At 45.6% G+C, this 11,301-nt stretch overlaps 1 protein-coding gene across 1 annotated transcript in view; it reads left to right on the top strand.

Moving 5' to 3' along the window:
- Positions 1-401: 401 nt before the first annotated feature.
- The window catches only part of NINL (ninein like), a 173,700-nt gene continuing 162,800 nt past the window's right edge, over positions 402-11,301 (top strand). Inside the window, exon 1 of the mRNA XM_073889644.1 lies at positions 402-558. The gene's annotated coding sequence lies outside the window, so the exon portion shown is untranslated. The remainder of the gene's footprint in view (positions 559-11,301) is intronic.

Raw genomic sequence — 11,301 nt, 5'->3', positions numbered from 1 at the left:
ACTGCTCCATTTTCAGCCCCAGGGACGACGCGTGGCACTAGTACGTGCTCAATAAATATTTGATTTGATATATGACGGGAAGACAGGAACCATAAGTTTTGTGTCTTCCGGTTCCTTCACCTGCGAATTTGGGGTATTACTACTACCTGGCTTGCCTCCTCGGGGTGTTCCCAGAAGATGATGCTGGAGTAAGGACTGTGAACAGCCAAACCACGTATGAGCACGTCGCTAACAGAAAGCTGCAGCTCTACACTCCCAGGACAGGCCACGGAGACTGACTGAGGAGGCGCCCGCGCCCCTGTTCGCCTCTCCCGGGCCCGCACGCCCCCGCCCACACGGCGCCCACACGCCCCGCCCACTCGGGTTGGGCCCCCGGAGCCTGGCGCAGGGAGGACAAGGAGGCGGCGCTTGGACGCTGCAGGAACGCTGCGTCGGGGCCTCCAGACACAAAGAGCTGCCGGCGGTACGAGTCTTGGGCTCCCCGCGCAAGCGCCAGCGTCCTTGGCTTGCGACCCTGTACCCCGCGCGCGAGGGACACCGGAGGCGCCCACAGCCCAGGTGAGCGGGGCTGGGGCGGGGCTGCGGGGCCCGCCCCTCCGCCGCACGTGCGGCAGGCCCAGGCTCGCTCCCCGCGGGTGGGGCAGCGGAGGAGAAAGGCTACAGGTCTCCCGGGCTGCGCCCCAGGCAGTCGGCAGGTGGGGACCAGGGGGGCCGGGGCTCTGCGACTGTTGGCGCGGCGGGATCGTGGGGGCGAACCCCGCGACACCCCCCGCCCTAGCCTCGACTCCCGGGACCGGGTCCTGCGCGGGGTCCGTGTCCTCCCTTCGCCTCCGGGTATGGGACCCCAGGTTCGGTAAGCCTGACGTGCTGGCCGCTTTTTTCCGTCACCCCGGAAGGCGGGGGGGGAGGGGCGGGGCGGGAGGTCACTTAAAAAGAACGTGTCCTGCGGGAATTCAGCTGCTCCACCAAACCTTTGAAAACCAGATCCTACAGTTGCTGCCGTTCCTGCAGTGTGCGTGGTTTTCGCAACGAGTTTGCAGCTTTCTGGCCCCTCTGCTGAGTTGGACGCTAAACTCCCGGCGTGCGATCAGGATCGGGACGAGGGCTGTGGTCCTCACTGATGACTCGGAGGTTAAATGGTGGGTAGAGAGCATGAGCCGAGGCCGCTGACTTTGCTCCAGGGACGCGCGCGGCTGCCAGGCACCCAGGCTCCTGGATCGCCCACGGTGCCAGGTCCCTCAGTCTCCCCCTTCACCTGCAGAGCGCGAGGCCCGGTTCCTCTGAGCAGGCCACTTAATCCACAGAATGTTAAGATTGCATCCCTCCGTACAGAAACTTTTTAGGATGTACCTGCTTCCTTTGGTTGTATCACGAGTTTGCACTTGGGAAAATTGTTTGAAATAACATGCCACTCTCAGGGACTAAAAATAGTCTGTTGCAAGTTTTATGTGTTGTACTAGTTGTTCAGCAGGATCATCCCTTTCCTCCCATCGGTGGGCTCAGTCACAAATCCCACATAGGAGTCTGTCCAGTCTCTTTGGGTGTTTCACACTCATAAATCGTGCGCTGGAGACTTAGGCCAAGCCATCCAACAGTGGACGGGGGGCGGGTGTCAGGGCAAGAACTGTGGAGCTGGAGGGCTTGGAGAAGATCAAGTGATGCTTAAGGTTTCACCTCCAGCACTGTCAAGTAGGAGGGAGGGATTATGGGTGACCTTGTGTTTTTCTTAGAGGCCTTTGCTGGGATTTCCAAGTTTTCCACATTGGACTTAGAATACATTTCAAAGCAGAAAATTAAAAAAACTTAAAAAAAGGTAGTTAAAATTAATTTGTTAAACAGAACACTGAGCAGCCTCACAGTTTTATGAACTGTGTGCAAGAGTCTGTATATTAAAGAAAAGTGCTAAGGCAGATAAGTAATGTACTACCATGCTGTCCCTTTTCTGTTTGATTTATATCTGTATTAGTGGCTTAAACTATTAGAGATTGAACTAGTCCTATACTAGCAAATAAAAATGGGTCTTGTGTATTTATATATAGTTCAGATTCAATAAAAAATAGAGGATAAACATTTTTGCAGAATGAGGAAATAACAAGCCTTCTCTGAAGAACCGGAACTTGAGATAACATTTAACATCATGAAATTAGAAACAACATTTTATAGAGCAAAAGGTAGGGTTTCAGCATTTTTTCAGTTTCACACCTTGAGCTGGAAGTTTCAGAGGGGCAGTCAGGGGCATGGTGTGGCTCCTGACTGGAGGGAACAGTGCCCTCTGACCTGGTGGGGCAACTCCAGGGCCACAGCCACTTTGCTCTCAATTCCGTGGTCGTTTTGTAAAAGGTTGAATGGCAGTGGCTGTAACTAGACTTAAGATTTGGGCTTAGCTGAGACCTTGGCTTCAAGTACAAATTAAGAATTCAGGCTCAAGGCCAGAGATTTGGTTAATCACAAGCAGGAAGCCAAAACTTTGGGTCAGATTCTACCTGGAGCTATTTGGAGGGCTGCAGTAGCAGAAGGCTTTCCTCCCTCCATCCATAGGGTAACCTTGAGCCTCCTGGTGAGACTTTTCCACCAAAGGATTTTGAATGTTGCTTTCTGTGAACCCAGGAATGGGAGTCTTTTGGACGGTGTTCTGTGTTTTTAAAATCTTGGTGAAGTTAGAGCGTGTAGCTGGCGCTGCCTGGTTGTACTCATCTGTCTCCCTCAACCCCGGATTGTCCTTCCTTAAACTTCAACATAATGGCGTCTTGTTTCTCAAAGACTGGTACACGGTCTCCCTTGAGTTGAAATCATTTATTTCTCAAATAAACCAACACCCTCTAGGTAATTCTAATGCACTCAAGTTTGAGAAGCCCTGGCATATGCCAGCTTTTGTGCATTGACTTATTTTGTATTTCTTTTTTTTTCAAAGATTTTATTTATTTATTTGAGAGAGAGGGAGACAGAGGTAAGAGTAGAAGCAGAGAGGAAGGGAGAAGCAGGCTCCCTGTGTGCCAGGGAGCCTGACAAGGGGCTCGATCCCAGGACCCTGGGATCATGACCTGAGCCGAAGCCTTACCTGACTGAGCCACTCAGGCACCCCAACTTATTTTGTATTTCATGAGAGGAAACCAGCAGATCCTTTTATGATGTGACACAGGCTCTTATAACCCAGTTATTTTATTTTGGGATCTGCTTTGTTAATAAGTTAAAATTTTGGTGTGTTGGGAGTTTGTCAAAGTGAACATCATTTATTATTACTGTTAAAGATCTGAAGGGAAGTCATTCTTCACAATGTCTAGTTTTTTTAAGTTTTCAGTTAATAATTTTACATTTGTGGAATTTGTCCATCAGTTGGGATATTTTTAGCTACCAGTGATGGAAAACCCAACTCAGTCTTGGCTTAAACAGAAAGGAAGTCCGGAAGGAAAGTATAGCACTTCAGGATGGGTTATTCCAGTGGCTGAACCAGTATTTGGGGGCCCAGGCTGCCCCTTTTTTGCACATTGTCATGTTGGTGGTAGCTGTCTCACATCTGGAGGAAGAGGGAGGGTGGCTTCTGTGACTCTAAGAATGAGGAGGAACACACCCAGTGGCCTCTGCGTCATTGTCTTCTGGCCCATTGAACCAGTCACCAGCTGGAAGGGGGCCTACCCCACCTTGGTCTGTGATAGGCTCCACACTTCCCTGCTGCTGCTCCATGGAGGCAGGGTGCATGGGGGCTATGGGAGCACAGGCTTTGTGTACCTGGTCACTAGAGGCCTGTGTGGCTCACCACACAGCTGGAGTGTGTCCCCTGGGCCCTCCGCATGGCTTGTGCGCTGGCTATGCTGGTTGTCAGAAATGGAGCCCTTGTCTCTTGGTGATTTTTATTTATTTTTTTAATTTTTTAAACTTTTAAAATTTTTTTGGTGATTTGTTTTTAAATTGTGCGCTCACTATGTACCAGGCTCTGTTTTCTGCTTTTGGTAAATTCTTCCATGTAGTGCTCATAGGAGTCTGCTGCGCCAGGGCATGCTCTTGTCCACATCCCGAAGATGGGGTTATGCTCAGAATCCCGTGGCACCAGGATCTGGATAGGCTCTCTGCAGATCCTATGCCTCCTAGCATGTGGGATTTCTACCACATGTCACTGCCTCAGCGACTAGATCATTTCTGTCCATTAAAAAGAAAGGAGTTTTCAGTGCTGGTAAAAAGTTGTGACACGATCTGTCTAGATGTGTAAAGTGAGAGGTAAGGGAATCAGCAACTCAAATTCCATGTTAAGCATAATTGTGTTTTGCATTGGTAGACATCCTGGGTGTGCATGCCCAAGGAAATAACATTAAAAAGATGAGTCTGATGTTGGGATTGGGCCTGTAGCCTCTGCCAGCCATCCTGTGGTCCTGCCAGGGCAACCTCCTAGGAGTGCCATTCACACCGGGGGCCTGTGGGGTCTCCCTCAGGGTCACAGATGGCATCAGACCATATGCATAAGAACCAACATCAACTAATGTAATTAAACCGTCACTGATATGGGGCTTAGCTTAAGGGCACAGGAATTTCATAAACAGTTACACATTATTTAAAAATCAATAGAGTGGTCTGCTTAGTCAGAATTTGACAGCAAGTTGCCATACCCTAGGGCGAGCTCAAGGTATTTAGAACATCTTTACCTGCCCTGGCTCTACTCAGGTGGCCTGAGGAGGGATGGGCTAGGACTGCCAGTCCATGTGGTCTCAAGGCTTTTGGCTGTGTTCATGAACATGGACAAAACTGGGCAAGAGTGGGCAGTACCACCCAGTCCCCAGCTGGGGAGAGACTACAGGACAGATGAGCTTCCTCCCTGCATACTCAGGGGCTGCTTGTCCCCAGGTGGATGGGGGAAAAACTGAGAGTTCATTCTCCCCGTGATAACAGGGAAGGTAGTACCTTCTGCCCCAAGGAAGCCAGTTCCTAAGGGCTGACTGTAGCTCAGCCAGTTAGTTCCCTGGATTCAGCTGACTGATTTTGTGGTCCGACTTCAGTGAGGTCACTACTCCCCAAGGACCTAAATAAAGGGAAGTAACAAGTGAGTTTGCCTCCTGACTTGGCCAGAAACCTAGATGCCCAATTTCTAAACCCCACGATCTATATTAGTGGCCTGTTGTCACTGCCAGTAGCACTCCTCAGAAAACTGCTTCAAATAGGATGTTTGCAGGGGTCCTGCCTAACTCAAACTTAGCCAGGCCTGCTCTGTAGCAAAAATGCTTAAAATTAAGCAGTTCTTGACACATTTTAAATTCTTTTTGAATCTTTATTATTTCACATTGTATACATAAAGTAAGACTTTGTTGTTTGTAGATATTACTGTTGAAAATTCTCATAATTTGGGGCTCCTGGGTGGTTTAGTCAGTTGAACATCTGATTCTTGATTTTGGCTCAGGTCATGATCTTGGGGTCCTGGGATCAAACACTGAGTCTGGCTCTGTGCTCAGCAGAGAGTCTGCTTGAAATTCTCTCTCCCTCTGACACCCCCCCCCCCCGCCACATGCATGCACTCTCTAAATAAATAAATAAAATAAATATAATCTTTTTTAAAAAAGATTTTATTTATTGGGGTGCCTGGGTGGCTCAGTTGTTAAGTGTCTGCCTTTGGCTCAGGTCATGATCTCAGGGTCCTGGGATCGAACCCTACATCGGGCTCCTTGCTCAGTGGGGAGCCTGCTTCTCCCTCTCCCTTTGCCCCTCCCCACTGCCACTCTCTCTCTCTCTCAAATGAATAAATAAAATCTTTTTCTTCTTAAAGATTTTATTTATTTATTTGACAGAGAGAGTAAAGAGCAGGAACACAAGCAGAGGGAATGGGAGAGGGAGAAGCAGGCTTCCTGCTGAGCAGGGAGCCCAATGTGGGGCTTGATCTCAGGACCCTGGGATCATGACCTGAGCCAAAGGCAGATGTTTAACTGACTGAGCCACCCAGGCGCCCCTAGGTAAATAAAATCTTTAAAAAAAATTCTCATAATTCACATTCTTATAAAAGGTAATTGCCCTGCTGTGGATGCCATCCTAACTAAGTGATCAAAGTTAAGGTCACCTGTAAAGAGACATCACTGGGCCTTCTTGATGAGAGGTACTGAGAAGGACACTACCTCACCCACCTCACCCTGAGGGTATTCCCCCCATAACCTGACTCTCTGTGAGGAGACATCAGACAAACTCCCGTTTGTGTGATGTTCTACAGAGTAACTAACTGGCCTTTGTACTCTTCAAACATTTCAAAGTCAAGAAACACAAAGACTGAGGAACTATTCTAGTTGAAAGAGGACTAAAGGGACCTGACACCTGTATATGCTACTTGACCCTGGAATGGAGCCAAGAAAGGGGTAGAAGAGCTATAAAGGACATTATTGGTACAGTGGACAAAATTTGAATGTGAATGATGGAATAGACAATAGTATTATATCAGTGTCACATTTCCTGAGTTTGATCATTCTGTTGTCACCATGTCCTTGAGTTTGGTAAGTGCATACTGAGATATTTAGAGATAGGAGGGCACAAAGTATGAAACAATCTGAGAGAATGAAGGAGAAGGGTGGGGAAAGAAAATGATACAATGCACATGATAAATGGGGCAAAGTGAAAACAACTGGTGAAGCTCCCTGGGTAAAGGGTATTTTGGGAATTCTTTGTACTGTTTTTGCAACTTTTCTATAAACTTGAAATTATATCAGAATTAAAAAGTTACAAAAACAGATGTCTACTCTGTATTCACTGCAATCTAAATACCTTTGTTTTTCATGTTACAATGTCCGAATTTGGGATGCATCTTGCAATCCATGCTATTTTAGTACTGTTTCAGATTTTGACAACAGTTTTTCCTTTTTAGTCATTGGTTTTAGAATCAGTGGCATCTTGGATTTGATGAACTGTGGTATTTTCTCTGGCTTTGTTGTCTGAAGAGGTGGGAGAAAAGACAGTCCTTCCAGTAGTTTCCTGCGTATAGCGTTTTCATTCCCTAATGCTTCTTTTTTTTTTTTTTAAGATTTTATTTATTTATTTGACGGAAACACAGCGAGAGAGGGAACACAAGCAGGGGGAGTGGGAGAGGGAGAAGCAGGCTTCCCGCAGAGCAGGGAGCCCGATGCGGGGCTCGATCCCAGGACCTGGGGATCATGACCTGAGCCGAAGGCAGATGCTTAACAACTGAGCCACTCAGGTGCCCCTCCCTAATGCTTCTTAGTAGGCCAGACGTCCAGCTGCTTTTGCTCATTCCCCCTCCGTGCCTCATAGATATTTCAAACTCAACACATTCCAGCTGGATTTGTCTTCACCTCCAGCCCTCCAAACTGCTTGCTCTTCCTGTGTGTTTCCTGTCTCAGGGAGTGGAAACCTGATTTTTAGCCAATGATGGCCTAGGAATGACCCCATGGGAAGAGTGTATGAGGGAGATGAGTCGGTGTGAGGCCCTCACCCAGTCTCACCTCAGGACAGATACTAGTTTTAGTGCTGCCCGTTTCTTGAAGTGTCTTTGGGCTCCAAATGTTTGTGCCTCGTTTTCTCCATTTGTTAAGTGAGAATGGCTTCCCAAGTCTATTAAGGTAATGGACAAGACAACTTTAAGGTACAATAAAACTCTGAAATTCTGTGACTTAAAATGGGAGAGCTTTTTAAAAAGACTCTTATACTATAATCATTCAAAGAGCTGATTCCCGTTAAGCAGACAACCCTGAGCTCATAGGTCAGTGAAGGACAGGTGTGTGGCCAGGCTCCTGTTTCTTGACTCCTAGCACTTGCTCCCAGATTTCTTTCCTGTTCTGGGGTGAGTCAAGGTGGGGTTGATTTTGTACACTGGATGCTCAAAGGGACTGCCAGGCACAGGTGCGTTTCATAGAACTTGGAGTAGCCTGGTGCTCCTGAGCTCCTCTCTGCACTGGGGCCACCAGTCACTGTAATGTTGGAAACTTCTGTGGCAGTGCGTCAAGTCTCATTAGCTCTTGAGCTGCCTGTGTGTCAGACTTGAAGAGGGTTCCATCCTAAGTGTTATTTTGCATCAGTCCAGGATTACAACATTTTATTTTAGTTTATTTTGTTTGGCATGGACTTCAAGCAACTGCAATAGCAAAGGACGGTGATTTCCCCAGGGCCTGGTTCTTGGACTACCGTGTTTCATCTACATTTAGCAATTCTGAATCGGCTTTATGGCCATTGAGTTGTTGCTGTTGACACTGACCTTCACAGCAGGCTCATTCTTTTTTTTTTTTTTAAGATGTTTATTTATTTATTTATTTAACAGATAGAAAGCACAAGTAGGCAGAGCAGCAGACAGAGGGAGAGGGAGAAGCAGGCTCTCCGCCGAGCAGGGAGCCTGATGCGGGGCTCGATCCCAGGACCCTGGGATCATGACCTGAGCCGAAAGCAGCCACTTAACGGACTGAGGCACTCAGGCGCCCCCAGGCTCATTCTTTAGAAGTAGAAACCCAGAATCTTCAACCCACTGTTGGATTCTGTGGACTTTTTTTTTTTTTTCCCTTAAGGTTTTTTTTTAAAATTTTATTTTATTGTGTTATGTCACCATACATTACATTATTAGTTTTTGATGTAGTGTTCCATGATTCATTGTTTATGTATAACACCCAGTGCTCTACTCAATACGTGCCCTCTTTAATACCCATCACCAGGCTAACCCCTTCCCCCACCCCCTTCCCTCTAGAACCCTCAGTTTGTTTCTCAGAGTGTCTGTGGACTTTTATTTTTTTTTTATTTTTTTTTTTTAAGATTTTATTTATTTATTCATGAGAGACAGAGAGAGAGAGGCAGAGGGAGAAGCAGGCTCCCCAGAAACAGGGAGCCCGATGTGGGGCTCGATCCCAGGACTCTGGGATCATGACCTGAGCCGAAGGCAGACGCTTAACCATCTGAGCCACCCAGGCGCCCCTGTGGACTTTTAAATATGTGTAGAGAACAGAGAAGATCAACATTTACCTTTATATCTTAATTGCATGTCTGGAATTTCAGATGAGAAAGTTGGGACAATAATGAGGGGGGATTGTCATGGTTTTCTAAATAAATGTTATCAGTTGTGTTATTCTCTTATTTTCTTTATAGCCAACATGAAACAAAGGTTACACCCTGGTTCTGGTAAAGAGAAGGTATCTCATTGTTTTATAGCAGGTGAATAGAAATGGATTGGGATATGGATTGTTTGGTTGAAGTATTGCTTTATAATTTTGGGGACTATTCAAGTTAGTGTTCTTTCCTTATAATTAGGTTTACTAATATAAAATTCTTGTAGAACATTAGGACCTTCTGGTTTGGTTTAGAGCTGGAAGAGACATTGCCCCATATATTCTGGATTTCAGAGTCCTGACTTATACATGGAAAAACTTTTTTTTTAATATTCAAAACCACTTTGTATGTTTGGATATTATTAGTAGGCATGAGGCAGGATGTAAAGGTTGGTAGTTCTGACTATGAGTTAAACCTCAATATGTGTTCATTTACTAGCTCTGTGATTTTGGGTAAATACTTAAGCTCTCAGTGTTTCAATATCCTCACCTTTTTTTAAAATTTATTTTTATTATCAACATATAATATATTATTTGTTTCAGGGGTACAGGTCTTTGATTCATCAGTCTTACACAGTACACAGCGCTCACTACAACACATACCCTCCCCAGTGTCCATCATCCCACCGCATCCCTCCCACACCCCTCCACTCCAGCAACCCTCAGGTTGTCTCCTGAGATTAAGAGTCTTTTATGGTTTGTCTCCCTCACTGGTTTCATCTTGTTTCATTTTTTCCTCTCTTTTATGATCCTCTGCTTTGTTTCTCAAATTCCACATATCAGTGAGATCATATGATAATTGTCTTTCTCTGACTTATTTCGCTTAGCATAATACCCTCTAGTTCCATCCACGTTGTTGCAAATGGCAAGATTTCATTTTTTGATGGCTGCATAATATTCCATTGTATATATGTACCACATCTTCTTTATCCATTCATTTGTTGATGGATGTCTAGGCTTTTTCCATAGTTTGGCTATTGTGGACATTGCTGCTATAAACATTGGGGTGCAGGTGCCCCTTTGGATTATTACATTTTTATCTTTGGTGTAAATACCCAGTAGTGCAATTGCTGGGTCGTATGGTAGCTTTATTTTCACTTTTTGGGGAACCTCCATACTGTTTTCCAGAGTGGCTGCACCAGCTTGCATTCCCACCAACAGTGTAGGAGGGTTCCCCTTTCTCCACATCCTCGCCAACATCTGTTTCTTGACTTGTTAAGATGTAAGGTGGTATCTCATGGGGTTTTGATTTGTATTTCCCTGATAATGAGTGATGTTGAGCACTTTTTCATGTGTCTGTTGGCCATTTGGATGTCTTCTTTGCAGAAATGTCTGTTCATGTCCTCTGCCCATTTCTTGATTGGATTATTTGTTCCTTCGGTACTGAGTTTGATAAGTTCCTTATAGATTTTGGATACTAGCCCTTTATCTGATATGTCATTTGCAAATCTCTTCTCCCATTCTGTCGGTTGTCTTTTGGTTTTGTTGACTGTTTCCTTTGCTGTGCAAAAGCTTTTTATCTTGATGTAGTTCATTTTTTGCCTTTGCTTCCCTTGCCTTTGGCAATGTTTATAGGAAGAAGTTGCTGTGCCTGAGGTCGAAGAGGTTGCTGCCTTTGTTCTCCCCTAGGATTTTGATGGATTCCTGTCTCACATTTAGATCTTTCATCCATTTTGAGTCTATTTTTGTGTATGGTGTAAGGCAGTGATCCAGTTTCATTCTTCTGCATGTGGCTGTCCAATTTTCCCAACACCATTTGTTGAAGAGACTGTCTTTTTTCCATTGGATATTCTTTCCTGCTTTGTCCAAGATTAGTTGACCATAGAGTTGAGGGTCCATTTCTGAGTTCTCTGTTCTGTTCCATTGATCTATGTGTCTGTTTTTGTGCCAGTACCATGCTGTCGTGATGATTACAGCTTTGTAGTAGAGCTTGAAGTCTGGAATTGTGATGCCACCAGCTTTGCTTTGCTTTTTCAACATTTGTCTGGCTATTTGGGGTCTTTTCTGGTTCCATCAATATCCTCACCTTTAATGTGGGGCTAACACTGGTGTCTCCCTCACAAGGTTAATAAATTCCTAAGTGCTTAGGAATGTCCCCATTGAATGATGAGCTCAAGAAATAGGAGTTTTGTATTATCACAAGATTATTTGGCAAAAGCAAGCAGCCTACTGAGGGGTCAGAGGTAGAGACCTCTTTCCTGTGGCTCTGACTATGCAGGACTTACACAGCTGGGAGTAGAGTGTTTAGAAAATCTCCTAGTGCCCTTTTCATTTTTCTTCCCTCAACCTTTAAAAT

The sequence above is a fragment of the Callorhinus ursinus genome, unplaced genomic scaffold (genome assembly GCF_003265705.2).
Source record: "Callorhinus ursinus isolate GAN/ISIS: 27379988/994484 unplaced genomic scaffold, GSC_fseal_2.0 scaffold111, whole genome shotgun sequence".
Classification (NCBI taxonomy): Eukaryota; Metazoa; Chordata; class Mammalia; order Carnivora; family Otariidae; genus Callorhinus; species Callorhinus ursinus.
The sequence above is the reverse complement of the archived record's forward strand: the minus strand, read 5'-3'. Positions and strand labels throughout refer to the sequence as shown.